Source organism: Pteronotus mesoamericanus, unplaced genomic scaffold (genome assembly GCF_021234165.1).
Source record: "Pteronotus mesoamericanus isolate MK-2021 breed Mesoamerican mustached bat unplaced genomic scaffold, CSHL_Meso_final contig_90, whole genome shotgun sequence".
Lineage (NCBI taxonomy): Eukaryota > Metazoa > Chordata > Mammalia > Chiroptera > Mormoopidae > Pteronotus > Pteronotus mesoamericanus.
This window is the reverse complement of record NW_026555277.1, coordinates 28,057,202-28,080,847: the sequence shown is the minus strand read 5'-3', so window position 1 is coordinate 28,080,847 and position 23,646 is coordinate 28,057,202.

Here is a 23,646-nt window from a genome sequence, read left to right as displayed (position 1 = left end):
CATATGCTTTAAAGTAAGCCTGTATTTCTATAGGGCTATTTTCTGAAGATTTATTTTGTTTCTCTGAATGGGCCATATATCCTGTTTCTTGTGTGTCTTATTATATGCGCGCACACACACACGCACACACACACACACATTTTTTAATTGGGAATTTAAAAAAATTGCTACTTCTCAAAGTTGTTTCATACTAATTTCACTCTGGAGAAAACCTTCACAAATCAGCCCATCTGAAAGGTTGAAGATCTGCTCTGGCTTTTTCTGGCTATATGGTTTCCTTGGACATGTGCGCATGTGTGCATTTTCCCAATCGTTGTTTGTACATGGCTGTATTTAAATGTCTTAATTTCCCTAAGTGTCACCTCCAACTTTCTTCCCAGACCTTGGATATCCTATTGTATTTCTCTGCCCGTAATCCCTGACCCCCCGGCAACTCTGAGTCTGAAGTTTTCAGTAGCCTTGGTGGCTGCCCCGACCTTGGGTAGCTTTCTACCGCAGAGGCAAACCATGTTACTATTCCAGTGTGAGTTCTGAGTCAATCTGTCTGGAAACCACTATTTTGGACAATTCACAGATGTCAGAACATTGCAAAAAACTTCCATTTTCCTCAGAAAAAGAATGGGGAATTAGACAGCTTCCTACTGACTTTACCACATGGTGTCAAGGAGGGAATGGGGCAAGAGCAACCAAAACCCCACAAAATTTTCTACTATTTTGAGTGTGAGTTTTTTTTTATTGGACATTTTTGGGGGGGGGGCATTGGTGAATATCCTTGATTGGTATCTATATCTCCCACAAAGTTGTATGTATTAGTCAATCTGCAGTTGTTTACGTCATGTTTCCATGACTGAATGAGGGCCTGGAATTCCTAGTTCACCACATCCTTGACCAACCTTTGCTGACTTTTGCATCCACTTCACCCTTGACATTTACTACTTTATTCAGTTTTGTTGTCATCACATTACTCCTGATATTTCTATCTAAAATTTTTATTAAATTTTTATTAAAATTTTAATAAAATTATTATCTAAAATTATAATAAAGACTTGTCTTTATTATAATTCCAGTTCTATGTTCAGTTTCTCCAACTACTAATTTCTCTCAGAGTCTTTAAAACCATGCATTATTTCTCACTTGGTCCCTCCATGATCCTTGTTCAGCTTTTCTCATGTGCCTCTCAATTCATCAAAGTCCTTGCTCTTGGGGAGTTTATACACTTAGCAAACCTAAAAGTTGTTCCTTAGTATTTCTACCTAGAGTTACAACTTAAAATGAGATCACATGCTACATCTTACACAGCACATATGCCTAGAGATGCAGTTAATAAATGATAAACAAATGAATTTAAAAGTTAGAATAAGTTCCCTGAGTCTCCACAGCTTGGAGACTCAAAATCTATCAATAATACAAAAAATTAGACTCACTATTTTTCCCTGAGAACATGGCATTTGAATAACCATAAAAAGACATTAGCCATGGTAAGTACCTATGTGATATCCAATTACAGAAAAGTAAAAATATTAAAATAAGAAGTCTACCAATTCTTAAAAGATCTTGAGTCTTTTTGTTTTGCTTTGTTATGTTTTGTTCAGGGATTGCTGTCTTTTCTGGAGAGAGATGATTCAGAAAGAAGGATAGACAGCAAATCACACATTCAATTCTAAGATTTTTTTCCTGCTATTTGACTGTTACTTTTAAGTAGAGTGAATTGTTAAAAGTATTGTCAGTGAGATTTGGTTTCAAACACAGAAGACTTCAATAAGTCTAAGTTCAGGAAGAATATTTTAGAAAAATAATAGAAGTTGAAATTTGATAAAAACAGAGGAAGATTATTTGGAGTGTTTAAACAGAAAGACAACTGAATCAATGAAATCCTTTTTGAAACCAACAAGAAGCAGGTACAACTATATGTCAGCAATGAAAGGAAATTTTGCACTGATGCTAATACTGGCTTCTGAACTGAATGGCTCCTTAAGGCAACATCCATGCATAGAAAGATACAGGGATCTTCATTGACAACCATTTTCTATAAAATTCTAATATAGAGTCACATCAGCTAAAACAGGATTTATTAAAAACCTTTAGAGGTAAAGTGCAGGAATATATCATTCACATCTAAGCAAGTGAAAGTGACCTTTTTGTTTCCCCTCCATAATGCTGTTTTTATCAATTCCTTTATTTTATTTCATGCTGGTACCAAACTAGAACTAATGTATTATTTCATACCCAAACTATTCTAAAATTTTTCAAACATTTCCCAAGATATTGTAAACATTTTTATATTCCCCAAAATGCTCTCCTCTAATTTATATGGAACAATATTGTCAGAATAATTATCCTAAAATAATTCTTTCATTACTATATTCAAAACCCTTTATAGGGCTCTATTATTTTTATTCAACATTATTTCAACAAGTATTTTAATTGTGTACTAAGTGCTAAGCATTGTGCTAGGTGTGTGAAAATAACTGTGAAGAAATAGAGCTAAGCATGTTCAGAATTTCCTCTCACTTTATCCTTTCATCATTATACCATGACTATGTAGAGAAGAGGTTGCCAAACTTTTACTATAAAAAGCCAAATGCTAAATGCTTTTGTCTTTGTGGCCATTATGTATTGATCACAATTACTCAGCTCTGACATTGTAGCATGAAAGCAGCCATATACATCATGTTAATGAATGAATGTGACTGTGTTCCAATAAAATTTTATTTGCAAAAACAGGCCGTGGGTTGCATTTTCCTAGGAGCCATAATTTATAGACCTGTGTTCTAGTATATTTTGTGTTATCCTTCTCATTACTCAGCATATTCAAGTGCCAACTGAAATTCTGTTTCTCCATGAACTTGGTAGGATTATACCTCATACTCTGGGCAATGTAAAGCTTGCATGACTCATTAATTCCCATTAGAAAGGCCACAGTTTTAAGTTCTGGTCCTCATATATATTGATATGTCATAGACTAGTTATTGGGCATCACTGTACCTCATTTTATCATGTGTGACAACAACATAATAACACTTACCTTGATATTTGGGTGATGATACAAGGATTTACTTACATGAAATGTCTAAATTTGTAAGGCTAGATCTACTGGAGAAGACTTTTCTCTTATTTTCTAAATCAAAGCTGGCAGACTTCCTTGTTACTAGGTAAATAGGTAGATCGTTGTAGAATATGCTATTTCTATAACTCAGAAAGTTCTATAACACACAGTGATTCTTTCTTAGTGGTGAGACGCAAGATGCAATGATTTGTTTTTTTACTTTACATGGAATATATCAGTATGCCTCAGACCATTGAAAACCTAAAATTTGATTGAGATGATAGTTGCTTAAACTATGCAGTATTTGTTCACAGTTTTTGAGTACATACATCTTACCAAGGTCTTAGATATGTATTCTGCTTGTTCTTTATGAAGTCTGATTATCATGAGGTTATTGGTATAGATGATCAATGTGACATTCTGGGGACTGACCATACATTTCAGGCTCTGCCAACATGTATTGGCTAGCTCCTATAACATTTTGATATATAATGTCTTTCTTTTCCTTAACAGGCCCAGTACTTCTTCTGCTTCTACAATATGACTTGGTCCTAGTTAAAAGGCTGTTGAACTAGAGAAGAGACAGAGGCAGATCCTGAATGAAACATATTATTTTGTGACTCGTGAGTTTTTTCTTTGTCTTCCAATAAGTAGGAAGCTTTATCTTTAATAAGGATGAGTGGGCAACTTCAGAAGTTCCAGAAGATTCAAGAGAAACATGTTTTTTATGTTTTCAAGTTCATCAATCCAGATGTCTCACACTACATTTCAGGTGCCCATTATTTCTTGATCAGGTTACTTATCTGGGTACAGGAGAACTGTCAAGGTTGACAATAATTTTCCTAGAAATTTCTTCACTTATAATAAGTTCTAATTCCCATTCTTGTTCTTTTCTACCTTTTACTTCTGTATGTGCTGCCAATAGACCTGCTGGCTTTCTTAATGAACTTTACATTAATATCCCTTAGAATTGAATTTTTTCTCTGCTTCTTGTCAACAGCCCTCAGGAAAAGCCATCCAATGCCATAGTTGTCATTGTTACAGTAAGTCTCTATTCCAACTTATCTTGAGATACTACATTTACTTGTATATTCTTTTCCATAAGTTACTATCCCAATTCATACCAGTGAAAGTTTTAGCAGAAGCTCTAAAATTTCATGTCAGGATCCATCAGTTCTCCACATACTATAAGTAATGAGGTCTTCATTGCTGGCTGGAAGGTGGCTCATCCATCTCAGAAATCCTAGTTTAGAATTGGCTTCCCAGGCCCACTCCTAGGAAAACCTGTACTTATCTGGTTCCCTAGGAAACAGACTCTGAGCTTGTGGAATTTGCATTCAGGACTTTTATTGGGGATTTTATATGAGAAAAGATGTCTGTGAGCAGTGAGGGAAATGATGTTAGGAAGAGATAAGTTGATGTGAGGTATAATTACAACAGAGTCCCACTAATCCTATGAAAAGCAGGATACTCCAGTTGAGGTAAGGGTGCTGGGTCCTCATGCTAACATAAAGCAGTTACCACATGGGGCTGACTCAGGAACTGCATATAATTTTGGGTAAGCCAGGTTCTTTGATTTAAGGGACATTTCTGAAGAGGCCTCAAGTGCGAGTAAATATACATCCAGAAGCCAGGAGAATTAGTGCCTTTGTCTTGAAGGGGACATCAAGTACACAATTCAACATTTAATAGATCTTTGTTAACTAAATGTAAAACATGTTGAGTGGTAAATTCAGTATACACTGCTGGCAACCTTCTCATTTCTAGGTATCCCTTTAAATGAAACTAGTTTACATTGGTATCCATTTTAATAAGTCAAGAGCAAAAATTCTAGTCAATGCAGACATTTTAGTCCATTTTAAAACATAGTCTGTGGTTAACATGTTTGGAATAACGTGCCACTGGTAGAGAGAAAAATAGCATTCTGCAATTCCACAGTATCATGTGGACATGTCCACCTCGGTATAACTCAGGTTATGAAAAATATCACCTTGCACATTTTCCCTGGCTCTGGATTTGTAGTCAGATCATTCTCAGTCTTGTGAGGAAATCTTTTCAGCATTGGTTCCTGGCACTTTCAAGGCTAGTTTCAAGTTAGTGAATTGGAAAAACTGATTCACATCTTTCCTGGTACATAAAATGGGGGTTTGCCCTATTAATGTATCTTTCTTGGAATCCATTGCTTCCTTTGCCATTTTGCTTACTAAGCCATTGCAAGTTAGTTTTTCCCTAATTGGTGCTATACTCATGAAGTGTATCATCATCATTAACCAAAATCAATTAAGCACCTACATGAACAAGGCCTTTCTCTTGGGCTCTGGCTAATTTATGCATGATCTTGTGCTTCTCAGTTAGGTTTTCAGTCTTTTTAGCAATCCCATTCTCTGAGAAAATTCCATTTCTGAAAAGTTATACCTTCAGTTGATGAGAAAACACCTAGGGAAGCAGATAGCTATTATGCAGATTAAAGATGTCATTTAAGAAACGCAGTTGATCAAGGCAGTGTTTGCCTTTCATGAAAGGAACAGAAATAGAGCTTTGGCAAATACTAATATATTCATTATTATTAATTTGCATAGTTTTTATTCCTCTTAAATAAACCCTCCTTAGTGACACCTTTGGCTCTGATCATGAGGCAACTGGGATTTAGAGTAAAAACAATTTATCCATCATGGAGACAACTTAGCTGTGAAGACTTAGACTTGGAGAAGGAGATGTGTATAGATAGAAGCCTTATTTCAGTTGAAGAAAGTCAAAAAAATTGAAATGTGTTGGGAAATACAGTCTGAGAAGTTTTCTGATTCTCTTTTTCAATCTTCACAATATTTGCAGAGCTGAAATGATCCTATTTTATATATATATGTATCATATATAAAATATTTTATATATATGATATACATATATGTGTGTGTATATATGTGTATGTGTGTATATATATATATACATATATATATATATATACACCTGTCCAGAAAAAGTCCAGTCATTGTTAATATAATGAGAATGGTTTGTGCAACATTGGTGAAACCTGGCAACCAAGGAGAGTGGACTGAGATGCACGTGTATGAACAATAATGACTTCACTCTACTAGTTAGTGAGGGCAGTAGATGCTATTGAGTGAGCACGTGTACTGTGTGGCTGTCACATTCAAAATGAATGAGCAAGTATAAAAATGAATCTGCATCATATTTTGCATTAAGCTTGAACATTCCTCCATGGAAGCTATTCAGATGATTCAGAAGGCCGCAGCTATGGGCAACTGGTGATTAGCAGCTTCATCAAGACAACACGTCTGTCTGCTCATGCATCATGCCTGATGAAGAGTTTTTTGCTAAAACATCAAATCACCCAGGTGATGCAGTCCTCATGAAGCCCAGTTTGTCACCCTGCAACTTCTTGCTTTTACCAAAACTAAAATCACCTTTGAGGGGGAAGAGATTTCAGACCATCAGTAAGATTCAGGAAAATATGATGGGGCAGTTAGTGGCTATTCCAACAAAAGATTTTGCAGAGTGTCTTGAATAGTGGAAGAGACAGAGGGAGAACTGTGTGAGGTGCCCGGGTACCTACTTTGAAGGAGACTGAGGCATTATTGTTCTGTGTAAAATGTTTCTTGTATCTTCTTCAATAAATGTCTCTATTTGTCATATTGCATGGCTGGATACCTCCGGACTCACACTATACATATATATATGTGTATATATATATATATATATATATATCTCACACATGGATTCTGTATCTTAGAGTTACAGGATTTATTACTTCCTATTTAAAAATATAGGATGCTAATGATATTCCAAGCAATTTATAAGTTTTTAGGTTTTGTCCAACCATTTTTAGGTATTATTACAGAATTTCAGTGGGTAGTAAGCACAGCAGTTCATAATAGATGATTAATAAAAATCTGAAATATTCATATTTCTCTAAAATGGAAAAATCTATAGTGAAACAATATTTTATATAAAACTTAAATTATTAAATTTCTATATTAGTCACACCTCTACATCAAAATAATAGCTAAAAATACAATTATTAACAACAGTTAATAATTGAATCAACTTATTGAATTCTTACTGTTATAGATGCATTTCTAAATGCTTCATGTGGCTAACTTCCCTTAATCTTCATAAACATGAGGTGGGTAATTCAATGAAACAGTGATAGTTTGTGTGTAATCTGGGAAACCACCCTTTCTTGTAGATTAGAATCAAATTTCATGTGTGAGTCAGATGTTAAAGAAGACTTATGACAAAATTTTCTATGGAGGGCTGAGGGTATCGCTCTACATTGATTCTTTAATTTCAAATCCATTCATTTTCAAAAGATGCATTAATGTTTGTTGCTGTTATCATTTCAAAAGAAAGACTATGAAATATTGGATGTATATTCTGAAGCTAGAAGGACATATGTTTGTTCTAGATAGGCAGAAGATTAAAGAAATTAATATGTAATATTAGTGTGTTAAGGTAGTGTTAGTGACATTCATTGCTAATGACTTTTGCTCCTACTAAAGGTGACAAGCCAGAGAGGCACAAGGCATTCTTTTATATTTAAACATAAACACTTTACAATGAACATGGCAATACAATTGCAATTTAAACTATCCATTCTGTAGATTAATAAAACAAGAAAACAAAGCAAAGGCACACATTAAGTACTTAGCAATGTAGTGTTAGAATATGTATGGAAGTCCCCAACACAAGACAAACAATAGGTGATGTGTTCCTTAAGACACATAATTGTTTCTCCTGAAAATTATTCATCTCATTTCCCCATGACTATTTCTTTCAAGTGCTTTAAAGTTTTGATATAACTTCTTAGTATCATGTAGTTGCTTTGAATGTGTGAACTATGGTCTGAGTAAAAAAATTTCTCCCACCATTTGTACATTATGTGTACAAATATGTGTTTTCCTTGAGATTTTTAATATGGTTTTTCCATTTCAAAGTATAAGACGCATGCTGTAGTGTGGAATGTTGATAACGAAGGTCTTGTGCACGTGTGGACCAGGAGAAACATGGAAATTCTTTGTACTTTTTGCTCAGTTTTGCTGTGAACCAAAAGTTACTATAAAAATAAAGTTTGTTATTTTTAAAAAGTACACAAAGACAGTATTTAAGACACTTGTATTAATTAATTCTGAAAAAATGAATAATAATGAATTATAAATTATTTGTGAAATTTATCCATAGACCAAATATCAATGTTTTTTTTTTTGGAAATGAAATCTACTAGCATTATAAATATTTCATTTGTGTTTACCTCAAAAATCTAAATGAACTAAAAAATAAAACTGATGTTTTGTTAAAAAATAATTTAAAGAGACTATAATAACAAAGAAATTTTCTTATTATACCATGACAAGTAATTCCTTGGAGAATATATATTCTGATTATTATTTTCATATCTCATAATAGAGTATATCAACTTTTTATAGCTGGTTAATAGGTATTTAGAGATTTAATATTATTCATGTGATCTCTGGGCTTATCTAGAGGTTTAAACATAACTAAGTTCTTGAAGGAAAACTGGAATTAGATTGAGGAGATGGAGGAATAATTCTAGGTCTTCCATTAGCTGCTGTTGCTCTATGTGATTTTGGTCAAGTCATTTCACACCTCTGGTCCTGAGTTTCCTCATCTATGTAAAGGCCTGAACTTTTTATCTTGGGATACATGGATAAATGGCAGAGGGTTTGTGAAAATCCTATAAGTAAATGTAAAAATCAATGAGAACACATATTTTACAGGAGAGTCTCTATACTTACATTCAATGGCAGCTATAGAATTTCTATATAACAGGAGGGAAAATGTACTGAATTAGATCCACTATTTAACTGAGTTGGCTTTGGAAACATGTGGATGGCAAGTATTTTTTGAGTAAAACCTCCCCCTGAAATGCTAGGCAGTGACACCATCTTCAATGGGTCTGCAAAAGGGTTACGGAGGGAAGTGCAGTTATAAGCCAGCGATCTCAGTAGAATCTAAAGCCCTAGAGACAAAAAATAAAAGCAAACATACAAAAAAGCTCATGGCGAAAATTAGCATGAAAAGATGCAACATTTCTATTTTTTTTTGCCACAATTCTGGAAAAATGAACTAAATGCCACACAAGAAGTCCCAAGGCTGAAATGAGTATGGTCACTAACCACAAATTGAAAGTTTGGAGATAATGACTTCTATTGTCATCATGTGGAAAATGCCATGTACCTACAATATCAAAGGAAGAAATTTTTACCAGATTTACAGAGCATAGGCAATTTGTTCATTTCAATATCTTTTCCAATCCCTTCTATGCCTCCACATCAGTGTTATTCTCTGATGCTAAAACTGGAGATAAAATAAAATAAATATTTTGCCAAAGCAACTCAATAGACTCTTGTCTTTAAAAGCTTGTACTCCAAATACATCAATTCTGCTTTATAAATTATCACTCACCTCTACTCAATTCTAAGATTTAAAATGGTCAAGATTATAAAATAAAACCCCAAATTAACAAAGTTCACAGGAAAAAAATATGGTAATCGTTCTGCCTCCTATCTTTGGAGAGCTTAAAGAGCAAATACAGAAATGAAATAAACAAAAGGTGCAAAAAAAGGAATTGTTTTCACATAAGCGACATTATTCAGTTTTATTTAGTTCACATAGACAGAGAATATCTTGTTCAATTTGTCATCACTCCTCACTTTGTGTTTTCTTCCGTCTCAGGCTGGCTCTTTCCTTCTAGCCTCCAGATGACTGATAACGAATTCAAGGGCTATGTTTACCCCAAGCCACTCTAGACAAATAACAAGTACTTTTATTCTTGTATCTCAGAAAACAGTGCTACCATAGGTGCCAATAGATCCACTTTATGCTGATCTCTCAACCAACCTCTGAACATGAGGAACATGCAGTTTTGTTCACTTAGGCCTAAATCATGGGTTTGGCTCCCACAAGCAAAAGTGATTAAAATATGTACACTACCTCAGGGTACCAATTTAGGTTACTATCTTAGAAAAAACTAATATATATTAATATCAGTGCCTCCAGATAGTTATCCAATGTTTATTCATGTATTAATTAGAGCAAGGCAGTTGTAGTTGGTATTGTACTTCTAGACAATAAAGCTGAAAGGTTAAAAAAATACTTCCTATTTTTGACCCAGCATTTTAACACCTGGGAATTTATTCTTGGAAATTAGACTCAGAATTTAAAAGATAGTATTATGGTATTCAGTTTTGGTCTGTTTCTTTAAAGAGGGGATTTTAAAATAGTAAATTTTCAGAAGTCGGTATACATGAGAGGAACTTACGATATATTCTCACACTGAGTGGCAGGGAAATGATTAGAAAAATACTCCCCTTATAAACCTGCATATCAAAATAAACTGAGAGGCTATTTTCGCTTAGTGTTATACCACTTTTTAACTCTGCATATCATCTCCTTCCCTGAAAAACTGCATCTGTAATGAATCTCCACGGAGCTGGCAGTGTCACATCTGTCTTCTCTATGAGTCAGGTTATGACAGGACAATGTTGGTAACCAGCTCTATAAATAATAAATTACACAATCATTTAAATAGCAATCTTGAAAACTAATAAGTGAAAATATTTCATAATATAATATTAAAGAAAAATAACTTAGTGCATTGTATAGGTACATTGATTATAATCATAAAAAATATGAAATGCCAGAAATTAACACAGGTTAGGCTAAAGAAATTGATTTTTTTCCCCTCTGTTTTACTTATTTTCTACTAAGGAATATGAGCTTGATAATATACCATTAACTTTTTAATATCTTTCCTTTTATTATATACACAATACAAAGATAACTCTTTTTTCTCCTTTCTACATAAAAAATCCACATATATAAAACTAAGCTAATAAACACAAATTGCAGACTGACTGCCTTGTTTATCTAAGATGTACTTAAAGGTCACACACGGCTAATGCCAATCCCATAATAATATCATAAGACTGACAGAACTCATTACCCCAAATTCTTTGAAAGATAGTAATTTTTTTTGGATGTAGACCTATTGACACTAGGCGATTTTATCACATTCAGTCACTAAAGAAGAGCTTTATCCTGTAAAGTATGGTGTCCAAAGTGAAGGCAGGAAATGAGAATGACTACTTTGCTAGTAAAACGGCCGCCCCTGCTAATGCACGCTATCTGAAAGGTGATCCTTTCACACAATCACTCAGCTTGATTGTCCGCTTCTCATTAACATTATTGCTGCTTAGGAGACTACCACATCGCCATCATGTCTTGAATTTCCTTGAAGATGGGAAATTCCTGGAAAAGGTCCACTTGGTGAGAAGGCTGAAGGAAAAAAATATATATTTAAGGAGGATTTCTTTATTTCAAATAGTCATTGCACCATTGCCCAGGGAGGTTAAATGGTGCCATAATATTTGAACTTCAAAGGGTGTAAGAAGTGTATGGAAGAAGTCTTGTGTTTTGGTATATACGAGACAATGGTGACATCTACTTATGTGTATATTTTGGGTGTCTGTGTGGCATCTTCAAATAGAGCCACACTATTACAATAAACCATAGTCAATCCATGTAATGAATATAAGGGATTGTACTTTTCTTGCATATCTATAACTTTGCAATGGTATCAAAATAAAAGTTAAAAATAACAAATCTAAAACATAAGTGTCTTTTTCTGCCAAATGCCCAGTCCCAAAACCTATTGGTAATCATTTAAATTTTTCATCTGTGTCCCTTCAGAAAATTCCTACAAGGAAGGCCAGTGTGTATATGTGTGTTAAAAGTAATCTTTTTTGAGAATCTGAATGGCAGACAATGACAAATAACATCTTGTTATAAGAATGGGGTATGAATAGAATATTACAGATAAACAATTGAAGAAAAGCCTTTACTCTTAAGGAAGGAAAACACACACACACACACACACACACACACACCAAGGCTTATTAAAGCACAGTAGGTCTGGAAAATTTGAGTGACTTCCTTTTTAGCTTTTCCTCTATTTAAAGATTATGAAATAGAAGGGGAAATTAGAAGGAAAAGGCATAGGAGATACAGGTAGGGACCAGAACAAATGCCTATCACATGCAATGTAGAGTTTAGGATTTATCTTATGGGTATCTGTTGAATGATTATCAATCGTGTCTGAATGAGATGGTGGCCTTTGCTGTGTCTGCTTGCTCTGCTATGTGCACTTCAGTGGAATTTGAGTAATCGTATGAGGCGTCCACAATTTTTAACTCTCTCCAAAGAGAGTTTGAGTTGATGTCTTCACCTGTTAATCTGGGTTTCCCCCACAAGTCTCTTCAATCACCTAGACATTGACAAACATGAAACAAATAATGGCTTGAAAAGTAGTTGTGCATTAAAACTTAGTCACTTGGTGATATCTGATCCCTGCAATCACTATGAGAAAAGCCCAGGTTAGCATCCTAGAGATTGAGAGTCCATTTGGATCTAGTTGAGGACATTATGAACCTGCCAAGTAAACCAGCCCACAGCAGATCCATCAGCTAACCCTGCCTTGGACTAGAACAACTACCCAATTGATCCCATTCCATAGTACTAGTGTGCAAAATTGTGAATTTTAAAAGTGTTGATTTAAGCTATTAAGTTTCAGGGTGCTTTGCTATATAGAAAACAATGAATTAATAGAATATACTTTCATATTTTGCTAAAATATCTAGCACATTCACAAAGATAAATAGAGGTTTCCACTTTAACTTAGTATTCTAAGTGTACAATCTTACATGGTCTCCAATGAATTTAATCATCGTAATTACTATGATCTAAATTATATCCAAATTCCATAGAAAATTTAGGCCACAGGTCCAGATTTAAAAGCAGAAAAACATGTCAACATAAATATCTATAAAACTTCATAATCAATTTATTCTCATACTGAAATTTCTTCACAACTTTAGCATGGCTTTGCAAAAGGGATCCAGAAAATTGCATGTCAAAAATGATAAATTTGTCAATTTTTCCAACTGCTTATTGTTATGAGCATGACACTGACAATAAAATAAAGGGGGGAAATACCTTTATCCCTGAAAGCCTCATCAAGGAGGACACGGTGCACCTGCTCTTTCCTCACTTACATTGCCAGGGGCTTTTCTAGATTTACTTAGTATAAATTTTCTTCCCTGTCTTCAAACTTTATATCCCTTATTTTCTTCCTCCTCCCTGTCTCTCTTCTTTTCTTCCTTTCTTCTTTTTGTCTTTCCATTCTTCTTCTATCCCCCTTTTTCTTTTTCTGTTCTTTTATTTCATTGCATTGGTCCACAAACAAAAATTCTGCTTATCACAAACTAATTAAATTACGTTTTTTTCCCCTCTTATAGAGCTCAGGGAGCCTGTTGTTAGAACTCTTAGAGGGTATCTAAATATCCTTCTTGACTATAATGAATTTCATTTACTAAATAATCTTCTACTTTTAAACTAGGCCATTATAGAAGAATAAATAATGGCATCTGAACTTGATGAAAAGCTAGGGAAGTTTATTTCTTTAAAAATGGAATTAAAATGTACCCATTTTTACAGTTTAGATCCATGGTGGTTATTTTCTGGCTTTATTGGAAAAGTTGCTGTGGTGATTTTTTTTCTTAATTTATTTAATGAAGATTTATAACACAGCGAGTTGTTTACATATTCTGCTCAAAGTATTGGTGGTAGAGAGATTAAAAATGACACTAAAACAAACACGTCCCCTGTTTTCCCTTGGACATCAGAGTAACTTAGGAAGTTAACATACTAGTTAGAAGTGCTATGATAGAGGCAACAACAAAGTGTTGCTGGAGAAAAAGCTAACTTTGACTTGCAGAATTAAGCTGTTTGTGTAGGGGACTGTGGTATTTGGAGAAGTTGCCATGATAGTGGACTATTTTCTCTGGTAAAACCAGGAGGGCAATAGTTTAAGGCTGACATAGAAGTAGAGAGATTGTGCTGTGCCTGGGACTTTAAAAAGTGACAAGAATATTCTTTCCTAAGGATAACGTCTAAAGAGCTCTGCTTTCAAAGGGAATAATTATCTTTCCAGAGCAATTAAAGGTAAATGTTGGAATACTCAGAGGAGATCTAGAATGAACATCATGGAGTGTATGAATTAAGTCAGGGCTCCAGAGAAACTAGGATTTTACACTCTAATTTAATACTATTATCTCCTTCAGTTTCTTTTTGCCTTCAAAAATTTAACTCATTCCTTATATTGAAGAGTATGTCAAAACCACTCCCCAAATGGAATCAGAAGATATAACGAGGTTAACATTACTCTTGGTGCACAAAAATTGGAGCCTGGGAATGAAGCAATGGTCCACTGAGATTTTTAACTTTATGCCCCTCCTCCCCTCTGCAGTAAGAAGTAGAGAATGGTAGGACTCCAGAGATTCCTGCTGTGGCTAGCATAGAGCCAGTGCACGGACCTGGGAAACTGGTACAGAACTGTCATACTCTATTATTTGGGATTTTTTTTAAAATTAATAGTTTACCTCCGAGTTTTTATATTACTAAAACTCAGAAAGATTGCATATTTTAGTTAGATCACTTTGGTGGGCCAGAAGAAATGGCCACAAACTAGCTGCAAAACACTAAAAATACCCTATTCTATAACAAGTTCTCAGTACATTGTGCACAAAATAATGTTATAAGTACAATAAGGAAATAATTCAATCTATTCTACAAACCCAGCAAAAAATTCCATTCATATTTTTTTGAGTCTCTTTATGTCTTCCTCAATATTTTAGTATTTCCATATGACACAAATATTTTATTATCTTGATAACAAATGTTTTTGTTACTCTCTTGAATTCAGATATGCTTATGGTATTTTTTCTTTTAACTTATTGATTTTATTTTATTTATTTATTTTTTTTAATTAATTTATTTACTTTTTTAATTTCTCTGCTTCCCCCCTCTTTCCTTGCCCCCTCCCACCTTCCCTCCCTCAGCTTTCCCCTTTGGTTTTGTCCATGGTCCCTATATTCCACTTCCCCTTCCCTTCCCTTTCCCTGCCCCCCCCTTCCCTCTTGTCTCTGTTGATTTCTTTTCCTTGATTTTATTGCCAATGCTTATAGAAACACTTCTATAAATACGTGATAATGTTGATAGTATTGATATATATTGATAATGTTAATAATGATTCATAATGTAATTATTGCCTGTCACAATGCTCAACATATTAGAGTTAATTCATAGAGTCAATACTGTCTTTATAACATGATATGTATGCATCCTAGATACAGGTAAAACTGCCTTAATGAAGCTTTTGTTTACAGAAATCTTTCATGTACAAGTAAATAATTCAAATGGTATCACACATACTAGGTGAGAATCTCTCTCTGTTACTATTCATGGAAGAAGAAGAAAATTCTCCAGCTCAGCAAAACTTCTGAATAACACAATGTTACAGTATTTACAATGCAAAGATTGCAATTTGAACACTAAAACAGAACACACTAAGCCTGAACAAAGTTGTATTAGACAAAACATAAAATATAACAAAATAACCATTTTGGACATTTTGTCACATGTGTGACATAAGAAATGCATTTAGTAACATTTTAAAGATTTGCTTTTTTTTCTGCCCTAATAAGTGCTGCTGTATAAAAAGCTGACTTTGATGCCTGCCTCTAAACTCCAACATGAGTAAAAGGTTTAGAATGAAAGATTGTTTTTCAATACTTAAAAAAAAAACCCAAAAAAACAAACCTCAGGTCATTCTTCCTGAGGAAATTATTACACTTCTCTATGTTTATGAGATTCCCTTACAAAGTGAGTATTCCCATTTCCATACCAGTTTTCATTTTCAGACATTCATTAGCAGGGAGTAGTTGGTCACATCATAGGATATTGTCTTATTTGGTGATAAATGAGAATAAAATTCATATCCTTTTTTTAGAAAAAACAAAGCTACTCTTTTTTCTCAAATTATTTACTGGAAACCCAATATATTAATATTGAGCTGTCATGACCACATGGAATTTATACATTAACTACTTGAACTATATGACATCTAGAACTATAGGTTATTCCTTATTCTGTGGTTAGGTTGAGGCAACAGAGAATGTGGGTGATTAGAATATCTTCCATGATCACTTCTGGCAATGATAGAAAATAATTCTATAGGGCATACTATATAGAGAAGAAAAGTCCATCCAATTAAAAGAATGAATTTTCTTTTACAATGTTTTAGACTAATACTTTTTGTGGCTTTTGAATTCTATTCCACAAGATACTATGTAATTTTTTTTTCAAGTTTCCAACCACATTATTTAATTTTCTTTCCCAGATAATACATTAACATTTTTATTCTGGGCAGAGATTATTTCCATCTTTGGTCTGATATAGTACTAGCACACTGCTACATTTCTTAGTTTGAAAAGCAGAGCAAAATACCACACTGAAAAGGGTACATGAAACTTTCTACTCGCTTGAATAGAATTATAAAACATTACTAGTTAATATTAATGAGAAATAACTAATAAAATGTTATTTATTGAGAGCAAGTTTTATGTAGACAAAAGAATGATTTTTTGTTTATTTACATAATACCTGACTTATTTTTCAAAGAGAAGATAGAAAGAACAACAACAAAAAAGGAATAAAATGACCTCAGAGAAATATGGCTTTGTAACTGTTAGAGATTGGCTAATTGTTTGTTCTTGTTTTCTGGTGGCCAAAACAAAGAGGGGAACACAATCAAGTATTAGAATCAATATATCCATAAAATTAAATAAACAAGTTGGACTAATATGTTTAATTTTGGATAGAATCCTGATACGAAGGGGGGAAATTACTATAACATAACTCTCATTTATTAAGAACTTCCTATGTGTTTGTTCAAGACCCTGTAAATAAACTAGCCACATTAGTCCTTAAAGAAATATTTTGGGATCTATACTATTAATCCATTTCATATTAGGAACATTGGTTTCATAAATATTAATTGACATTCCCAAATACATATCCCATTAACCTGAATTTAAGATATAAATAAAAACAAATTTAATTATGAAGACCATGATCTTTATATTATATAATTTTTACTCAACCTGAATACTTTTGGCTTCTAAGGTTATTGGATTTTGATGAATGTGACATATATGATATTGAGAAAAAGATCAAAAAGCAAAGACTTTCTTATATTCCATGTGAATTTATATATTTTATAAACCTTACTTGAATCTTTTATGTCATTTAACCAAATTGGGTCATATGTAACTTAGATCTAAGGAAGCATTTTAAATATGTCAACTGGACAGAGATACTAATTACAATATGAAACAGATGAATGAATAGAAGAAAGTGCTACATAAATAATTCAATGTTCACTTTTTAGAATATTTTATGCAACCATTGAACAGGGAAAATAGTTTACAATGCAAAGTGTGACTGTATACATGTCTTCCTCTGTCCCTGGACTTCAGCTCCTCAGGTTAAAATAAAATGATTTGACCTGATCAGTACTCCCATGATATTCTGTACATACTAACCGTGCAGAACACTCAGATACAAAAAAGGATTCACTGATCAAACTGGTTTTTAAATGTGTTTGTATCAATTCCTTTTTAGAGAATTACAGTGCCTATTTTTATTATTTTATACAGCTTGTATTTCCTTTATAAATAATTGAGTGTTATTTGCTAAGTACTGTCATTTACATTATTTTTATAAAAGATCTGAGAAACACTAAAGCATAAAACAAAATATTAGAAAATTGTGTCTTTCAAATTATGTCTCATCTACTATTTTTCAAGGTCATTTTACCATAGAAAATATTTTTCATCATGGAGCACTCCTCCATTCTTCAAAGGAACATATAATGGGAAATACTGGGTACTTTGTAAAGTCGATCCTATTTAAAAATATAATGCTAAGTAACCCCACAGTCAGAGCTATATCATTATATTTGTAATGTGCAATATGAGTATCAAATATAGTATAGCTTTTTCTTTTACACTTAAAAAAAGATTCATACCAATAACAGAGTTTAGTATATGCCAGATTTGCATTTCTTGATACTTTACTACATTTAACTGATATAATAGATTTTGCATTGCAATCGAATGCTGCATCTTTATTTATAAACTCATTTCATTGTTCATAACAAAGTAGAGTCATAGAGTAACCTATGAGGTTTGAGTTCCTAAGTTTTAACATTTTGCTATGTGGTTTATGGTTTATCCTATTGGGTGATTTATTTTTTATTTATTCATTATATATTTCTTTATTTCTTCTTTCATGTTCTGCTCATCCATAGGTTATATGCTCAGTTAAAATTCCAGTAGTAGTTCTCTGAGTTCTAATACTCTTCCATAATTTTGGAGAGCAATAATAACAGAAAACTTGTCTTATGGCTACACTGAGAGCAAATAATGGGGTGGGCAAAAGTAAGTTTACAGTTGTTAGTATGGAAAATACAATACAATAATTAATAAATAATAATATAAGGGTAAACTGTTTCACATACAACTGTAAACCCACTTTTGCTAACCTCTGTATATTAGCTTATTTGATCTTCATAATAACTGTAAAAGTCAGGTTTTGTAACAAATGTATTTACTTAGAGAATTGTTATAAGTATTTTTGAGGAAAAATGAGTGAACTATTCATTGTATGAAATTTTTACTACATGGCAGGTACAAATAGTGATGATGATGATGATGATGATGATGATTTTGAATCATTTGATGTATACCATCCTTAGCTGGACTTTTTTGATTCTAAAAGTGCAATTACATTAGAATAAACAAATTGATCTTGATCAGGCTTAAACTAAAGCCACTTTGGCAGTAGATTTTTTTTTCACTTCTGTTATTCCCAATGCTACTCCCGAAACACTTAGAGAAGTTTGTGTGAAGGGAGATATTAACTTCAGAACCAATATTTTACTAGCATGAATCTACCAATAGCTTCTCAATTGAGATAATTTCTAGAGTCCTAAAAATTATTACAAGTCCATATATGTTTTGCTGAAAAAAAAAAACCCCTCAAAACACTGTAGACACAGAATGATTAAGAAGAGAAATTCAGCAAGGACTCATGGACAAAACCAAAGGGGAAGAGCTGAGGGAGGGAAGGTGGGAGGGGGCAAGGGAAAGAGGTGGGGGGGAGGCAGAGACAAATGTATTTAAAAAGTAAATTAAAAAAAATTAAAAAAAATAAATAAATAAAATATTTGTTTTCTAAAAAAAAAAAAAGGAAAATTAAATTAAAAAATTAAAATGAAAGATTTTTTTTCCTGAAAGTTTGGGCTAAAAACATGGATGCACATTATACATGGCAAAATATGGTAAGTTCTATAACATTGTTATTCTTTATACAAATTATTTTGGATATGCTAACTCTTGTGAATTTTCAAATAAAAACATCTTGTCAGTTTCCACAAAAAAATAAATAAATAAATGCATATTATATAAGTAGATACAAAAAAAAAAAAAAAAAGAAGAGAAATTCATTGGCCCAAAGAGACAAGAGGAATACGTCACTGTTAAGGCTTTTCTTCAGTATTTTACACCTGATTTGCTCCCGTCAGGGCCACAACTTTTGCTCATTTTTTTCTCTCTTTACTTCCCTCCTAGAATCTTCATCTGCGTGCCTCCTTCCACATCTTAGCACTAATGTTGTAGTCCAGGCCACAAAAACCCTCTTCTTCTTCATACTTAAAATTGCCACCAAGAACAACTAATATTTAAATTGAACATCATTTCTTCACCCAACTCCTATTTAGGTATTTTGTTCTCTTTGTATTCTTCTGTTCTCAACTTTGGTACTACCATTTTGCATTATACACTGTAGCTTATAGAACCAAAATGAATCCTGCCCACAAGAAAGATTGACTTATCAATGCAAATGTAATAAGAAGATATGTGGGCATAGCAGGTCCGCTAGCTTCATACAAAAAACATATTTAAGGAGAAGAACAATGCTGTTGGTTCACAAACTGGCTTTCAGTACAAAAAGGGCACAAGAGAGCAAAAAAATAGGAAGCCCATTCCAGATGGGTAGGTGGCAGGTTTTAGAAAGCAAGAGGACTTACAAGGCTTGTGCTGGGTGGCCACAAGATGAGTATGTCTCTGAATCCACCTGCCAGAATCTTAAAAGTTTATGTCGAGATCTTCTTGAGGTCCAGTCACATTTCCTGTTCACATTGCTATCTTAAGGCCATGTCCTCGGGGCAGCTCCTAGTGCAGGGGAGCAAGAGGAAGCCACTTTCCCAGGGCAGGAGCTGTGGGCACGTGCCGCTGCTTGCCTGGGTCCAGCTCTGGGTCAACCGGCAGTCCTGTCCTCTCAGTCACCTCCTCCAATAAATGCTTAAAAAGAGTACAAGAAGTTCAACTCTCAACATAATAGAATCTTCTGCACCTTATCAAAAAACTGCTGCCTCATCTTTTATTCACTCCATACAGTACATATTTGATATATTATTGTCCCATACGTTAAGCTTAGGCATTGTTCTAAGCCTATAAAGATAGGATCTAATACATGGAGACTACTATTACGAAGAGGAAAATGACAGTTAATCAGATAATTAAAATGCATTATGATGTAAACAGTAGTATGGAAGCAAAATGGATTATATAATTTACTTTTCAGAGTAGAAACAAGAGGATAGAATAAACAAAAGCATCTCACCAAGTGGCCATTTGGGCTGTACTATTGAAATGTTCACAGAACTAACATATTTAAAGAAAGAAATATTCACAGAACTTTACCAGGAAATGAAAGAGGAATAAATATAATGGGAAAGTCATTTAAGTAGGAAATTTCTCACCATGTTTAGAAAAGGTACATGATGTTTAAGATGATGTTGAAAGTGGGAAATCCATGTACAATTTACATGGGGTCTCTGTAATGAAATAGTAATCTATTCAATATTATTATTTCATTATATTTCTTTCTATGCACTTGAGTTAATGTTATTTGAACATTAAATTCATTAACATATAAATGTTCTTAGAGTAGTGACTAACACTCAGTATTATATAAGTATCATTGCTATCATTATTAGTGTCATTGTTATTATGAATAATAAGCATAATTTTTGGTTCATAATCTTGAAAAAGAATTAAAATGAGTATTTTTAAAACTATTCAAATTCTGCCATAACCAATTCAGATTAGTCTTTTCTTCTTATTTTCTTAAACATTGAATATAGTATTTGTCCATGAAATGTTAAAAATTCTTCCATTTTCTACTGCATAAATAACATATAATGTAGTAATGTTTCAGTTTTAGCTTTCCTAAAATTAAATAATCTATTTGAATATCACCTGAAAGTAACTATTGGTTCAGTTTCAAATCCTTTTTAAATACCACACAGGGAAGGACTGCAAGAACAGAAGTTAAATATCCTATTAACAATTATGGAAAATAACCCTAGTAAGGATATGTTGGTATGACCAGTGCTCTGCTAGGAGATGCTTTTAAATTTCCTGCATTATTGTAGTCTCCAGCAAAGAATGTTACTACTTTCTCCTGCGCCTCATCTCATACACAAAAGCACATATCTTCTAGTCACATTAACACAAGTTAAAGGGTGGTATGCTGCCCTGTTGGTTAAAGAAACCTAAATCCGTTTACTGAAGGACTTTTCTATCTTAACCTCTTGTCAGCATTGCTGGATGGGAAATTGTTCAGGTCATTAGCTTTATAGGTTAGTACCAGGTGGCATATTCCCTCTTTACCATCTGGGGATATCTAAAAACAGAACGAGTGTGGGCTCATAGTGTACAATTGAATTAATGTTTACATGGAAAGTTGTACATTGAGAATTCCTGGGATGCTTCTCCACAATATTTGATGTTCTGGAGAGAGCTCCTTCATTTAAGATCAATAACTTTCCAGCTATCTCAGGCCCCAAAATTTTCTGGCCAGGTCTTCTACCAAAGCTAGCTTGGAATTTCTTTGATAGCGTTCATTGCTCACTTTTTCCTGGGTGGTTGTCCTTTCATGATGAACTTGCTGGACAACAACAGAAAGACAATAAAACTTTTACTAATTGTCTCATTTTTGTAATTTTTCTTTGTTTCTATTTATTTTTCTCTTTCTCTCTAACTGCTGACTCTTATTCCCACTCCACAGTTTTCAAACCCTGCTCTACGCTGGCCTTCCAGGTGCCCTCTGTCTTCCAAGATACCGACATCCAGCAAAGTGTATTAGGCCTGTATTATTGAGAATAACTACTCATTGACCTTAATGACATATGAGGAATTTATTTTCATTTTTCACTGGCTAATATCTTTGTCAAAAAGCTGAAGTCTCTAAGTGTTTTAGGTACTTCTAAACTCTTTAAAAGTCTTAACTCCTCAACTAAGCCACATTCCCAATTTTATTAAAGCAGGTCCCAAAGCGCGTGCCTCTGGTTTTTAAGTTACCTTTTAACTGTTGTATCATCTATTGTTTGTCAGTTTGAGAGGAAATCTAAGTCCAAAAATCAATTAAATATTTCCACCATTATCATCATTATCATCACCACTTTTAGTATATATTAGTAACAGTAAGTCAGACATTATGTAAAACACTAACTAAAACTTAATGAGGAGGGTAGTACTAAAATGTTCATTCTGCAGATGTGAAACTAAAACACAGAGTTAAGGATATTGCGCAAGGACAGATATCTAACAAGAGCCTTAGCCACAATGTGTGTTCAAATCTGAGGCACCAAAATCTGCACTCTTAACAGTTATGTGAAATGACTTTAGATTGTGAAAGTGTCTCTTTTTAACTGATAAATTCTTTTGATCTATTATCTATAGGAGGCATCCGTTTTTCCTCCTGAAAGTTTTTAACAATATAAACTTTATTAGCAAAGATGATGTTGTATAACCTAAACACAAGATTTATACTAAGATCACTAAGGTCATCTATTCTGGAGAAATTAAATGAACTGAAACAAGTTTTTACTTCGGGTTTAAAAACCAAAACACAGACTATCCATTTTTATTTATTTATTATTTTTAAAAAGATTTATTTATATATTTTTAGAGAGGGAGGAAGGGAGGAAGAGAGAGGGAGAGAAACATCAATGTGTGGTTGACTCTTGCATGCTCCCCAAATGGGGATCTGGCCTGCAACCCAGGCATGTGCCCTGACTGGGAATCAAACCAGCAACACTTTGGTTCACAGGCTGGCGCTTGATCCACCAAGCCACACCAACCAGTGCATTTATCCATTTTTCAATTATGTCTATAATACTTCTAAAGTGCTTTTAGGTATTGGAAAACAATAGGCAAAATTATCTTGGCACATAATGATTGAAAGAACAGGTTCATTAGTCAATTATTTTATACTATAACTTTTAAAGTTTTAGAAATATCTTTAGGAGAAAAATTCTTATAGTGAACAATATATGCTTTATTCCAAGGAGAAATGAAGGTTCTAATGCAAAAGACAAAACCTAGTCATGAAAACATTTGTCATGAAAAATGCCTACTATTTCTGGAAATATTATCCCTAGAAAAAATATGCTAAATTTCTTAAATACATACTGTAAACAATATATATTAAATAATAAACAACCTTAGTTTCCCATAAAGTATAATAAGTGATTTAATACATTATTCCTTTCAATTACAAGGGGAAAAAATTATATACATTCCCCAATTTCTCAAAAT